The following is a 15,537-nucleotide window of genomic DNA, read 5'->3' as shown; positions in this document are numbered from 1 at the left end:
AGGCACCGCTGGGATTCGGACCCAGGATTTCCTGTTTACTAGACAGGCGCTTTAACCAACTAAGCCACGGCGCCCTGGGAGTGCTGTCGTTTTGCAGCCACTTGGACACACCACTCAGACACATCTGCATTCGGTGTGTGCTCCGCCTGTTCGCTGAGCAAGTTGCCACCTTTACATACAATAGCAACATCGACACCAAGAGAAAGGATGACAAATGGCTTTTATCTGGAACTTTTCATGTCCAAGGAGCTCAATGTGCATTCTGTGTACAACAGGGCCACTGAACTCCACAATGGCCACTGAACCACAGTAGTGGGTTGCTGGCTTGACATCTCCCAAGGAAAATGTTGAAATCGCATGTGGAACAGGAAAATGACCCTCGAGTACGAGGGAAAAAAAAGAAAAAGATCATCTGGAGCGCGGCAACCCATGTCTGGACAGCCCAGTTTCCTAGATGAGGTGGCCGAGTGGTTAAGGCAATGGACTGCTAATCCACTGTACTCTGCACGCATGGGTTTGAGTCCCATTCTCGTCACTCTCCATGTCTGACATGTGTGCCCGTGTGCCTTTGGCCCTCCTGTTGTTTGCTCCAGTACTAGAGCCGTACATTTCCTAGCGGTGGCTGAACATGGTATAGTAGGCTAACGTCAGTATCGAGCAGTGACAGTAACAGTATTTACGTGCCGCTGCTGCCAAGTGGCTCTGGTTTGAGACCGCATTTTCACTTACTTGCAACGGAAATGGAGAAAGCGATTTTTGACAGTCTCTCGAGAGATTGCGCTAGGTGTTTAGGGATAGACTTTGTCAGTTCCCCCTGGGATGATGGCCTCTCAAATAGTTTGTGATTCCTTATACAGTAGAAGCCTGCTTCGTGGCTTAAATCCAAGCTAAGGAAACGAGTTAGAGGTCTGATGCAGAACTGCGAATTCAATGAACGGGAACACTACAGTACATTGCACTGTGTGTGTGAGGAAAGCTGCCCCCTTCTGTCCCTTGTCGACCGAACAGAGGACTGTAAAGGATACCGCCAAGAAACTTTAGGATGCTGGTTGGAATCCAGCTCCAAAGAAGCCCCTTTGGGTGTTATGTCATCAAAAAGTAAGAACAGCGAATCTCCCTTTGATCAAAAGCGCAACAGAACTGTTTTCCGTGGAGCAGGTTTCTGACCCGTAGACCTGTTTTATTCGTAGGGCAGGGCGCATTCCCAAACGCGAATCTCATGTTTTAGAAATGCTTTGGGCGGCGTGAAGTGAAAATTAGAAATGGGCTCCAGATGCACATGGAAGCAATCAAGTGTTTAATCCGAGCTGTTTCAAAGACTGCTCAAGAGCTTTCCTTTCACAGAGGCGCAACGATTAATGATGGGGGTGCACCCTTCAATGCGCCTTACGACTCTAGGGAGTGATTGAGACGTACGTAGCGTGTGCTCATTTCCCTCTATTCCCCGTGTTGCAGTGGTAGGATGACATAAATTCCTGCTTCGACACGTAACGGCATTATAATCAAGTGCAGGAGCTGAGGGCTTTAGTTTTGTTTCGTTTTTCATGGCGTTCGTAAGCGCGCAAATCAAAGGCAATTCCTGCGTCTAACAGGAATGTAAATGCTTTGGAAAGTGCAGTGTGGTGCAGCTTGTAAAATCCTTGTCCACATTTGTGGTTTGTTGATGTTTTTTCTGTCTGCCAAAGTTGCATTTTGACATCCGGACGGGGAGACTTTATCATTTGAAAGTGAAGCCAGCCTTAAACCCTCTGAGGCATGTCTGTCTGCCGGCACGTATTTTGTCAAAGGTATTTATTTTTTTTTAACAGAGAGCGACTTTGAAAACGTTTCCGCAGCCACCTCGCACTCCGTGTTAGATTATAGGAGGAATGCGGCGGGGGTGAGCTCGCTGTAGTCGTGGCCGAGTGGTTAAGGCGATGGACTCGAAATCCGTTGAGAACTCCCTGCGCAGGTTTGAATCCTGCCGACTATGGCGTTTGCCACACGTATCCTTGTGCCTCTGTGGCAAAGGCGAAGTGCCGCTTCTCCTTTCCTGGTACTATAAATACGCTAAATCACTTGGCCCTGCTGCCATGGAAATGAGTTCTTCAGACCTCTGGTGCTCTACTTATGCCTTTGAAAACCTAATGAATAAAGCTGAAAGAACCGACACGATATGTAGGTGCTCGTAAAGCACGCAGTAAAGAACTGTTAACAGCAAGGGTTTCAGTGGGTTAACTGAGGAGAAGGCGTGATCGTTAATTGTTGACTTTTTATTTGGTGTTAGAAACACTCTTACTGTGCATGACGTGCAACAAATGTACCCACAGAAATTGCATCACGCTTTCATGTATGCTATTGCAGACACCAACGTTGCCTAGATAGAAAACCGAAATAGCCGTGGGTTTGCTTGCTGGTCTGAAGGATCTCTCTTCGAATCGCTATCATTTGTCAATAGAAGTAAAAGGCGCTGCACAGAGAGGATCACTGTCGTGAGGCCGGTTAGCTCAGTTGGTTAGAGCATGGTGCTAATAACGCCAAAGTCGTGGGTTCGAGCCCCTTACTGGCCAGGTCCTTTTCTCCTCTCTTACCAAAGCTGTTAGGTTCCTTTCCGTGGTGAGATGGGTTGTCATGCAACGCTGCCACATCGTGCCGACAGACAATTAAATGACAAAAATGAAGAGAGTTAAAGCAGCTGGAGAGGTTCTCTTACAACTTTTGAGCTGACACAGTTTTGGAAAATGTTTCCTTCACGCTGCACTGTACCATATAGGCAGCCAAGTGTCTCCAAAACAAAACAGAATTGACAGTCATATAATGTCCATTAACCCCGGTTTTAAACGCAGCATCATGTCTGCCATCATAAGAATATGAGTCCAATATTTTAGAATATAGTCAGAATGACTTCTAACCTTACCTGTGGTGTCTTTGATCCCTTTTGCTCAATGCATGGTGTACGTACTGCATACATGTGTCTTGAGAATGAGTAATGGGCCCCTGAGACAGTCATTTGCCTGTTTCACAAATGATCGTATTTTACTAGAGATTCTGTTTGGGATTCAGATGTGCATTCAGACAGCAATCCCTTTCAAGAAATGATACGTTCTGGATGAGGTCAAAGGTGCTGGAACACTGTATTTAGGATGTGTTTGCAGTGATTGTCTGTCTCCTGCTTCAACGCAGTGATATATAGATGTGCTCCTGTAATTTATTGGTACAAGCCCAGGGCAGTAAGCAGTCTGAGGATTTATTTCCATACGGCATAGAACAGTGAAGCAGTGAAGTAGTGCAACACACTGGATCATTATATTATTAGAATCTATTCTACTTAAATTATTACATTATACACAACTTGAGTTCATTTTAAAAATTAAAAGGTAATGAAAGGAATGCATTTTCATGAGAAAGATAATACCGATTTTTCATGTGATAATCTTCCTTATATCATGTCGTGCATCATTTGGACACTTTGTGGGCTTGAAATACAAAGAAAATCATGTTCTATGGTACAAAACAAATACAAAACTTAAGTTTTTATTTTAATTAGATTTGTTTATTAAGCATAAGCAATCATTTATTACATTAATATATGTGAAAATGACATTTTAGCACCATAATATTACATACAGGTCTCTAGCTTCAACACAGTGATATATGCTCAGTGATTTATTGGTACATGCCCAGGGCAATAATCAGAATTAGTATTTATTTCCATACGGGCTACAGGTAGTGTTGTGAAATACTTCAACACACTGGATCGCAGATTTAGACCCCCTGCACTCTTACTCCTTAAAAACCAAAGAAATGAAGATATGTAGCAATCACATTGTAACAGGGGTGACAGTGACTTAATGCTTATACTAGTGGACTTCTGGTACCTTTAGGGTACGGTGTTCCCTGAAGGGCTCTCAAACCCCGCATTTCAGATGCCTAGCTGTATCGCTGATGTGTTGCACCTCAGAATCACTTTTAAACCTTACCTCTGGTATCTTTAATCCCTATTGCTCAACGCATGGTGAAAGTATTGCATAAATGTGTCTGAAAATGAGCAATGGGCACCTGAGAGACTCATTTGCCTGTTTCACAAATGATCATATTTGACTAGAGATTCTGTTTGGGATTCAGTTGTGCATTCTGACAGCAATCTCTTTCAAAAAATGATTTTACCTTATCGCAGCTTTGCCCTTCTTGCCTCTTTGGACAATATCTCCATCTTGTGGTCGTTGTTGGTAATGTCTAGACAATATCTCCATCTTGTGGTCGTTGTTGGCAATGTTTTCTTATGCCCTTTTTTATTTCAATTCTCTATTAGTTGATTCTAGAATCTCTACAATAGAGTTGAAAACATCATTTTTATAGCAGACAATATGACATTATTTATAGTCCAATTAGAAATTTATTACCCTGTTTTTAACATAATAACAAATTAAAATTGATTAAAACTAAGTTTGGAACACCAGGGAACATAAAAAATGATTTTTAGGAAAACCATGAGGTTCTCTGTGTCCGATGCCTGCAAGGGGAGAAAGCTAGAATCCTTTGATTTTTCAAAATTTGAAAATAAACATTATATAACAACAGCTTTCATTCCTAGGAGTGAAAAACAACCATTTTTGAAGACATATTAGTTTCTAAAACACTACAATAAAGTTAAAAACATCCATTTTATATCACATTATTTTTTGTGAAATAATTAAATTGGCTTATTTCTCTCGCATTAAATTGGCTACAAATGCAAGAATTCAACCAGATATTCTTGTAAAATGTATAGTGTTGCATTGCAGTTAGTTAATGTAGTTAGTCCATAGTCAGCAATCTAAACTTTATTGTTAAGCTTTAATGATTGATGTTGTACCAGTAACCTTTAGAAATACTATAGTACTTCACAAATGCTTTGTGTGTTTGGAAATCTTTTGAGTAAAAGCCTTATAAAAATAGGTTTAGTTTTTACAGGACATCACAAAGAAATAGGATGGTATAATTCTTATAATTGCTTAGTGATTGTATTTGGAAGATTATGCACTAAACAGACTTCAGGAATGCCAGTGGATCATTGTGCTATTTGGAATTATTCCAAAAATCAAGTGACCTCTTTGCTGAAGTATTTTTAGTATTATTTATTTAGTATTAATAAAGAATAGATTTATTAAAGTCATGCGATGTGCAAGCGGGATATGTAAAATAATTGAAAATAAAGTTTTTTATTATTGTTATAGAGAAACATGATCAGATTTTCCCTGGTTCAGAAAAAAAACGATTAAAATCTGTAATCTTTCCACTTGTATGTCATCAGACATTAACGAGTACAACCCCCCTCTCTGCCGGAGTGCTGGCTGTGACGAATTAAACCAATTTCACAGGTATTTTCAAAGTAGGAAGTACAGTGTTAACTAGTAGATGGCCTCCTCAATGAAATCGCTTCAACATGCTAATGCGTTGGTGTAACAGTCCGGGCGTGGCAAGCTTCCAATGTCAACTCGACTCGATTGGAAGACAATGAACGTATTTTAGCCCTAAATGAATTAATAGCAAACATGGTTTACATAAAAGACATTTTTCCAAGAAAGTTCATAATAATACGATCTATAGTTGAAATCTGAGCCTAAATATAAAGAAAAAAGCATTTTCAGAGAGCAATCACGCTGTGTTTATGTAGAAAAAGCGATTAGGTTTATGAGCAATCTAATTATCTATTCGCTTAAAACGCTATATAAAATAAAGTTTATTTAAAGATGAATGATAAGTGTCGCAGTTTAAATAATTTTCGTAGTAGGGCTTGGACAGATTCCAAGTGCATTTTTGCAATTTACGTTGCATTGTCCAATGTGATGTTGTAATACAGTTTAGAATACAGTAAGTCTAAACTGTATCAGCTTTATTTATGGGTTGCAATTTAGAAAAAGTCAAAAACCGCACTCAAAATGCAATTTAGAGCTTTCTGGCAAGAGGAGACACCCAAATTATAATGTAACATGCCACTGTTTGTGCATGAACAAAGTTATACTGCAATTTTCCTTAGATTCGCAATTAAAAAAAATAATTTTTTTGAATCCCCGGCCGAACACATTCCATTAGAATCAGCACTTTTATACAGTATATCGCCTTTAAACACATATATTTAAACACGCGTTTACGATTTAAATCAAAACGCGATTCAAATCAATATAAATGTTTATTTTGTAACGCATAGGTGACTATTCATTGTTATTAAAAAGACGTAAATTCGATCATGTTGTGATATTTAGAAATATAAATTTGTTTTGATGCGAGTGAGGTTTTATTTAATCTCTGACCAAGGGAAATGTTTCATTTTTTCAAAGAAATGTTTGTTAAAAATTAAAGTCATAGTTCCATGAGATTCAACCACAGACCATGTGACATAGGAGTCAGGAACCTAACCCACAGCACCACCAGCGCAGACACATGCTGAGGGCTGAAAAAGCACTACAGAAACATTATCGACTATAAAATAATGTAATTAGGCACAGAAGAAGTTTACAGCACAGTACAATAATAAATGCTGACCATGACTTTAGAAGCATAAATTACCTTACACTCAATTTAAACACAAGCTGTCTTTAGCCCTCTAAGCTGGTTCATACAGAAATGTAGAGAACCAGGCTCAGAACACACAGCTTCATTAGCGAATACATATGCAGAACAACTAGAGAAGATTCCAAATAAATATTCAATACTTAAACGGGCACAGTTAAGACATTACATATACATATACATATACATATACAAACTGTATACAGTACAGTTTGCATACGGTAATATGTTTATGTTCCTAAATCAACCTCTTTTATGAGCATGTGAAAGGCATGGTGAATCGATTCTCAAAAATTACTGTACTTTGCATGATTGGAAAAAAATGCGTGATTGCGAAATGCTGTGGTGTTACTTTTACAAAGACGGTCAATGAAAAAAATAATGTGGACCAGGGCAATACTTTGAGTTTACAGCTTGTCCAAGTTCATTTATTATTAATACTATTAGTAATATCTTCATTAAAGACTTTGATGGCTACAGCTCAAACATGAGAAGTTGAGCTTTATTAGCGCCACCTTGCGGAAATTCCGGATACTATTATTTTGCTAGCGGTATTACTGCTCTGTACTTACTGCGCCCCATAAGAAATGGTTTGTCCCCGTTCAAAAGAGATTGTGCGATGTCCTGCAGCGTTCGCAAAGCAAACCTTTGACAGTTTGAAAAGAGGAATTTATTCTGCTTCCTGTGCGTGCAGTAGTTACAAAGTTGAACGTCTTTACACGATCTGCTGCAGTTTTCAGTGGGCGGGCTTTGTCAGATGGCTTGGAAAAACGCACTGAGAGATCATGAGCAGTGTCCTGCATGTTTTCTGTGTATAGCTGTCTTTTAACGCATACAGAATTCATTCGAAATCATTGATTTCTCCAATTAACAAGGGTCCCTTTTTGAACCTGCCAGAAGCATTCTTTCAATGTAACAGATTTACTCCGGGGAAAGGCAGCATGACATTGAGAGTAGCTCAAGCTTTCAGCACCCGTATCGGACTGCGTGTATGCAGACACCGCTCAGAATCCCCTTTAAGATTCTCCTTCAATTCCGTTTTGCAGTGCTTTGGCTCTTTCAAAAGGCTTCGCTTTGCTATTCACAATCCAAGGCTCATGACAGCATTTAAAACCAATCGCCACTGCGTTGGCCGGGAATCGAACCCAGGTCAACTGCTTGGAAGGCAGCTATGCTCACCACTATACCACCAACACACACACACAAAAAGCCCTGCAGGACACCACCAGAGAATGCTCACGATTTCGGAAGCTGTCTCCGGGACGTGCTGATTCCACAAATCCTGAATAAATCATGATATTGTTAGTTGCTGTAGCTAGACGTTCAAATGAGTTTCATGGCCAGATGGACTGTTTCCTCCAGCGGTATAGTATTGCAGTGAGACAGCACGATGCCTGCAAGACTATGTCACGCTAAACGCTACAGATTGTGTTTGTGTTGGACAGTTGGACCCTACAGCTGGACCCTCATAGACAACCTGAATAGCTTATTCAGAAGCAGTGCTGGACCGGGAACGAACCAGCTTCTTCCCAGGCACAAGAGTGACTTGTGAGGACTCGCGGTCCCACTCTGTGCATAGAGACTTTCTACCAGCCAGCCGGACTGCTGGTAGATCCCCTCGGAGCAACGACTGCCCTGCGTGGATGTCTAGACAAGGACCGGAGGTCTGTAATAGCTTTGAGGAGCTGTGTCAGGCAATGATCGGAGAATTTTCGGCTTTTATCGATCCCATAGCTGCCGTGGCCGCTGTGCACCATATTAAGCACGAAAAAGCTGAAGCCCCTCGCGACTATTATCAGAGGCTTAGGCGCACTTATTTTGCAGGGCGGAATGAAGAGGGTTGCGAAGAGAACGTGAATTTCAAAGGTTTATTCATTGCTAATCTGCATCCCTCAGTCAGGAAAATGATTGTGATGCACACTGATGCAAAAGCGATGAAAATGGCTGACATTAGAAGGTTGGCTCAAAAAGCCTGGGGAGCTGAAGTCTCTGCTTCCTCAGAGCGAAAACCTGCTAAAACGGCCGTGTTCGCCACTAAAGCCAGCAGGGTTGACGACTCGCCTCAGCTCGAGGCAGCTGAGGTTCCTGAGCTCGCTAAGCCCCGGCGCAAAATAGGCAGGCAGGACCGCACTAAGCGTCAGAGCCGCCGTGAGCGCTACGGGGAAGGCAAGGGCTCAGGCAGAGTCTATCATAAGACTGGACGAAGGGAGTCGACTGCAGCCCGCCTGGCCAGGCTTGAACAAGCCCTGCCTGAGAGATCAGGACAGGGTAAACCTTCCGCACCGAATGCCGGAAGTGTGAATGAGCTTAGGGGGACCACGCCCCTTCTCACTGGAGGAGGCGGGGATCCGTCCCAAGCCCCTCCCTCAGTCTATCTGATTGGGTGGGAGGGTTCCTGCCTGGAAGAAGGCTGTGACTCTGAGTTGGGCGCTGACCCCGCCCCTGAAGTCAAAGAAAAGGCAGGCTTCCAACAATTCTTAGGGAATCTCAGCCAGAAAGGCAAAGCAAGGCGTATTTATATCAAGGTTTCTCTTGAAAACGTCTTAGATAGAGAAGCACTGATTGACACTGGGGCTGAAATTAGTTTGATGTCAGCCGATCTACTCAGCGAGCTCAAACGAGTAGCGAAAGGAAAAGGCATCAGACTTAAGGTAGAACCGTGTAAGATAGATATTTCCAGCTATACCCAGGATCATGCCAGGAGTGTGGGTGGCACTTAGGTTCGGGCCAATGAACGTGGTGCATCCTGTTTACATCTCTAGGTTTAAAACAGAGCCACTACTCATTGGCCAAGACCTGCTTGACAGGCTGGAGCCTCTGGTGGACTGCCAGCGTGGAAAATTGTGGGCTCAGGTCAAAAACCCTAAGCCTGTTGCACAGCAAAAAGGGGGATTCAGTGGTTATGCTGTGATCACACAGTGCCCACTGAACACTATAGCTGAGTTGGAGGTTCCTCCTGGTTCCTCTGGACGAGAATAAATGTCTCTTCTTGCTTTCCAAAACTACAGGGAAGTCCTGCCCAGGCCAGCACTCCCACGGTCTCCCAACTACAGGAGCAGTGCTCCAAGCAGCTGCTTGACCCGCCAGGTAAAGCACACCCCCTTTTCATCCCTGAAGAAGAGTGGATCTCCCTGTCCGGTAATGAATGGGAGTCCTTTCTGTGCACCCTGGTACCTCAGGGGGTCCAGGAATACCACCCCATGGTGGTGGGAGGGGGTCCAGGTGGCAGAAGTGCAGGTTGATGATGTAATTCTTAGCCTCAGCTCTGAGAAGTCCATAATCAGTGAAGGTCTGTTCGAGGACCTGTCGCCAAGCTGTCAAGTGACCCTGGTGACGCAGTCACAGGTTCTGTGGTGGGCACCCCCATCTCATAGGTCCATTTGGAGCAAAGGAAGCTGTGTAGCTTCCATCTCCATCGGAAAAAGGAAGTTTGCTCACTACTTCCTATTGGAAGTACCTATTGGTTCGACTGGGCGCCCAGCTGGACACAGTAAACAGTGTGCTGTGGACACGGGTGGACCCAGATGCCCACTCTCTAAGCGGTGACCCCGAGAACATTCGGTCAGGTCAGACGATTCCTCAGGCCTGCCAGGTAGTAAACGAATCGGACCTGATCGTTCCTGCGTCAACAGCAGGGTTTCCAGTACGCCTTGTCCTAAAGAAGGGACAGAGAATGGACGCTGAGATGGTTTTCTTCCAACCATCAGCTCAGTTTATCAGACTGAACCTAGCAGTCTGTTGTACCCCCAGACTGGAACGGAATGGCCGAGCCACCTGCCTGTTGGTGCAGAACATAGCAAAACAAGATGTCAAAATCCCTGCTCGCACTGACATGGGACTGGTAATTGACAATGGTTTCTATGATTTCGAACTAGCCATCCCAGTACTGGGGCAGCTCCCTGGTCCCTTGGCCAGGGAGGGGGGAACCGAGCAGGTGTACTACACCTACCCCCGGCGGATGATTGCAATTATGCCAATAGAGGGATTCTGCAACCAGGAGGTGTGCAGGGTGGACCTTAGCGATAAGGATGAGATGGTTGTGTACACAGTACACGCAGGTGTTCCGATGGACCACTCAGCCGAGAGTACGACCCGGGATACCGCCATGCCGTCAAAAGCGGGGTTCCTAGAGCAGGTACAGGAACAGGTTGGCAAGGCAGATGCCCTGGAAACGGAAAGCCAGCGTCAGCAGCTGCGTCAGAATTTCCAGGATTTCCGGGAAGTGTTTGCACGGGACGCCTATGACTGCGGGGTGACGGATTTGAACACAGTGCGCATTCCAACGGCCCCTGGCGCCCGCCCAACCTATGTCAGGCAGTATCGCATTCCCCTCACGGCATACGAGTCCATAAAGCAGACGTTGGATGCTCTACTAGAGCGTCAGATCATAAGGGAGTGTAACTCCACTTATAACTCCCCACTGTGGCCGGTGCTGAAACCCAATGGTAAATGGCGTCTGACCATTGACTACCGGCAGCTGAATAAACAGGTTCCTTTGTCACGATGGCCAATGATCTACCTAGATCAGGAGTTAGCCAAGGTGACAACAGCGAAATATTTCACCACAGTGGATGTGGCCAATGGGTTCTGGACCCTTAAGGTAGAACCAACAGACCAGTACAAACTGGCCTTTTCCTTTGGAAACAGGCAGTTCACCTGGAATCGATGCCCCTTTGGGTATTCCAACTCCCCAGCGGAGTTCAACATATTTCTGCACAAAGCCATGAGTGATGCAGCCGCCAGGGGCAACCTGGTCTATGTGGACGATATTCTGATGAGGAGTCAGACCTGGGAAGAACACATGGCCGAGATCAGGCATGTGTTGACCCAGCTCTCCTGTGCAGGGGCCAAACTGTCCCTGGCTAAGGGACAGTGGTGTAGGACCCAAGTGGAGTACGTGGGACTGTTGGTTGGAGCCCAAGGCATACAGCCACAGTCCAGCAGAGTCCAAGCTATCCAGAATATGAAGTCGCCCACTAACCTGTCTGAACTGCGCAGCTTTCTGGGAGTATGTAATTATTCCCAGCAGTCCATTGAGGATTACGCTGAAATAGCAAGGCCCCTCCACAAGCTGTTGCAGAAAGACGTGCCCTTTGAGTGGGGGCCTTCCCCAGAACAGGCTGTGATGGAGCTGAAGCGCAGACTCGGTAGTGCGCCGAGCTTGGCCTACCCTGACAAAAATAAGGTCTTCTACCTTGAAGCAGGGTTCTCAGAGCACTGCCTTGGGGCTGCTCTGAGTCAGGAATATAACCAAGAGTGAAGGGTGGTGGCATATGCCAGTCGAGCCCTGAGCCCAGTGGAGCAAAAGTTCTTGGACTGCGAGAAGGCCCTGTTGTCTACGGTCTGGTCGGTAGAACACTTCCGTAGTTATGTTGGGGGACAAAAGATCATCATCGAAACCTGCCACCAACCTGTGACATTCCTGCATAGCCAGAGACTGAAAGCGGGCAGGGTGTCAAATAGCAGGATTGTGGCATGAATGATGGCCCTACAAGGCTATGAGATAGAGGTACGTTATGCACAGAGCAAGAAAATGTACCTGGGACAGGGCCTGGCTTTGGGCCAAGTGTGTCACGGCTGTGACACTGACATGGAAGCTCCAGAAACAATTCCCGCTGCTGAGCTACCGAACAATCATGTTCGATGAGAACGTGGGCCAGGGCTTACCCATGGCCTATGTTGACGGTTGCTCTTTTCGCCACGAACAGCAGGTGCTAGCAGGGGTAGGAGTAGTCTGGCAAGACAATACTCCCTGTGGGCCGACCCGCTATAAGCTAGGACCAAAGACTAGTCAGTATGCGGAAGTAGCTGGGGTGCTGATCACCCTCCAGCAGGCCCTGACACATGGCCTTAAACAGTTTGTCATCTGTAGTGACTCGAACTACGCCCGACATAGCTTCGTGTCTCACGTTCCGTATTGGAAGGGTAACGGCATGAAAAATGCCCGGGGCAAGGAAGTAAAGAACAAAGAGTTGTTCCTGGCCAGTGACAAGCTCACGACCGAGGCTGGAATGATGGTTTACTGGAGGAAGGTGAAGGGACACTCCCAGGTGAAGGGACCCGACAAAGACGGGAATGATGAGGCCGACCGGTTGGCCAAATCTGGCGCCTTAGAGGGTGAACCCTGGCAGTTCCAGCAGGAATGGCTACCCCCAGAATTCGTGGCTGAGGTCAAGGCGGTCACCCGAAGCAGGGCTAGACAGGATGTCGGAGCTGACCCTCAATCTGTAGTGCTTGGGTCACAGGGTTTTAACACCGATCTTGCGGAAATGCAGAAACAGGACCCAGCAATTGGGCAAATGTATCAGCATATCGCTGACCCAGTGCGTCAACCTCTTTCGGAGCAGGTGCTGAGCCAGTCTCTGGAGCTGAAGGAGCTGGCAGAGGTGAAAGACAACCTAAAAATTATAAAGGGGTTGTTGGTTTGTGTACCAGTTGCACAAGGTGTCCCAAAGTGGGTAGTTCCCCACTGTCATCGGGGGGTCATGATCCAACACGCTCATGACGAACCCTGTGGGGGTCACCGGGGAATCAAGGCTACATACGACACTATCCAGCAGGTGGCATTCTGGCCTCACATGGGCCAAGACATCGCCGCGTATGTAAAGGGGTGTCTGACGTGTAGCCAGTTCCAACCATCACGGCCCTTGCACCGTGCACCACTCCAGAAAAAGGGCATGACATTCACCTGGTCCAATCTTCAAATGGATTGGGTGGGGCCGCTGGTGAGGTCATCCAGAGGGAACAAATATTTCCTCACTGTTACGTGTGCATTCACAAAATGGATTGAGTGCCTCCCAGCACCCAACGACACGGCAGAGACAACTGCAGTGCTGTTGGTGAACCATGTGTTCAGTCGATGGGGATTCCCCCTGACCATGGTCTCGGATCGGGGAACCCATTTCACAGCTACAGTAATGGCAACCCTGTGGAATATGCTTGGGGTCAAGACCCAGTTGCATATCTCCTACCACCCTCAATCCTCGGGCCAGGCAGAAAGGGCAAACCGAACGGTGGTTAGTATGCTCAAAAAGTTTGTCTCCAACAGCAGTAGGGACTGAGACATTAAGCTGCCCCTGGTTCTGATGGCCATCCGAGCTACGCCCCATTGCTCTACGGGGGTCCCACCTTTTGAGATGATGACAAGTCGGAAGATGACTCTTCCCCTACACTGTCTTTATGGGGTGGAGGACCTGAGCACGACGGGGGCTGCTACGGCCCATCAGTATGTGTCAGACCTGCGAGCACATCTGCAGGCAACCTTTGCTTTTGCCCAGAACAATCTGGGAAGGAGTGCAGAGGGTAGGAAAGCATACTATGACTGAAAGGCAGTTAACCAGGAACTCCAAGTAGGAGACAAGGTCCTGTACTTCCAATTTGCCAAACCCACAGGGGTGGCCCGGAAGTACTTACCCAGTTGGACAGGACCCCACGAGATTGTCGATAAGGTATCACCGGTAGCTTATCGAATTCAGATTGAGAAGGGAAGGCAATCTCTGGTCTACAAGTGGGTGCATCGCAACCACCTCCGGTTGTATCGCCCACCTCAAATGGCGCCGGAGAACACAGAATAGGGTTAAACGTCCAAACCCGATCAAAGAGGGGGGTGCCCCTTTGTAGCTGCAGGCAGTTAGGTACTGTACTGTAGGTCCTGCTAGGAAAATATATTCAAAATTATAGTGGAACTGTACCATGTGCCTCATCTATGTTCCAGAATGGGAATCCTAAAACTGCCAGGGCTGGTCCTGACAGTACTGTGGATCGCCTCGACACAGCCCCTTGAAGTTGTGGAACCTGGTCCTCCTACCGGCATAGTCCTGCAGGAAACCGTAGTCCTCTCCATGGAAATCTTTATGGTACAATCTTTTTTTTTTCTTATAAAATATACTTTATTCCGAAAAAAAACACATCTCAAAGGGAAACGTCTCACACGATAACACTCCACAAAATTAAAACATCGGCGGAACGGCGGTGATTGTCCGTTATCAATCCTTGCAAGGGTGGGCGGATTTGCGCTATTATGAGAGTCCCTCCAAACCCTACCGCTTGCTGTAAACCATTAATCCCTGTACAGGGTCCATAGGCCTTTCCAGTGCTCCTTTGCCGTGGGGAAACCCCATTTAGCAACGTCGCGCTTCATCCTCCTCCTGAGGTCCGCCAGGATCCTCTCTTCCAGCTCCCTCGCTCCCCACTTGTTGTTGTGCCGGATGAGATTGTTTCTCGCGTCCCACAGGCCTTTCTTTGTGAGGGACAGCAGCAGCCACATCAGGAACTGCGTCCCCCTGTCCAGTCCGGTAGGTGCCAGCCCCAGCAGAATGTACTGGTAGCTGAGCACCGCATTCGTTTCCAGGAGTTGCATTATGTTGTCCATTCTGCCCCACACCGCCTTGGCGAAGGGGCAGCTCCTTCACTTTATTAAGATACTGAAGAAAGATGTGGAGACGGGGGTTTGAATTTAATCCTTTCTGTAGGGGGTTTAGACTTTCAAGTCACAAACTGGGGTTTATGGCAGGAAAGGGGGGTTAACTGATAAGGATTGCAGATGCAAGCTAGGAACCCCCCTGGGTGTAATGTTAAACTGACCATTTGTCCAGAACATCGTAAACTGGCCAAATACCATGAACCCCCCTCTTTACCATCAGACCGAGTGACGTCAGAAACGGAGAAGAAAACACTATATAACCCAAAAGTTTGTAACAGTACGGGGAACAATACTTCGGTTTTGTTGTTTCTTGCGGGAAACAAGACTTTGGCTTTATTGTTCCTTGCATGCAATAAACTCATCTGTTTTACTTCATCTCGGGATCAAGAACCTTATTTCTTCTGTTACAACAAATTTGGCGTAGTCGGCGGATGCTCCAGAAGGCGCAGAACTTCCCATCGGCAGGAGAGATGGTCAGCGCGCACATAACTAAGAGGTAAGGACTCCTCTTTTATTTAAAAGTCCCGACTCTCTCTGACCGATTGGGAAATCTCTGCTCCCTGCGAGAATCGCCCGAGATGACG

General features: G+C 46.0%; 3 non-coding genes across 3 annotated transcripts; 1 reads left to right on the top strand and 2 right to left on the bottom strand.

The window, feature by feature from the left end:
* On the bottom strand, positions 1-74 carry trnat-agu (transfer RNA threonine (anticodon AGU)). Its single transcript has one exon. It is a non-coding gene; the product is annotated as a tRNA-Thr (tRNA).
* A 1,816-nt stretch (positions 75-1,890) lies between these two features.
* trnas-cga (transfer RNA serine (anticodon CGA)) lies at positions 1,891-1,972 on the top strand. Its single transcript has one exon. It is a non-coding gene; the product is annotated as a tRNA-Ser (tRNA).
* A 5,683-nt stretch (positions 1,973-7,655) lies between these two features.
* Positions 7,656-7,727, bottom strand: trnag-ucc (transfer RNA glycine (anticodon UCC)). Its single transcript has one exon. It is a non-coding gene; the product is annotated as a tRNA-Gly (tRNA).
* Between the last annotated feature and the right edge of the window lie 7,810 nt (positions 7,728-15,537).

This window comes from Lepisosteus oculatus, unplaced genomic scaffold (assembly GCF_040954835.1).
Source record: "Lepisosteus oculatus isolate fLepOcu1 unplaced genomic scaffold, fLepOcu1.hap2 HAP2_SCAFFOLD_112, whole genome shotgun sequence".
NCBI lineage: Eukaryota > Metazoa > Chordata > Actinopteri > Semionotiformes > Lepisosteidae > Lepisosteus > Lepisosteus oculatus.
The sequence above is the reverse complement of the archived record's forward strand: the minus strand, read 5'-3'. Positions and strand labels throughout refer to the sequence as shown.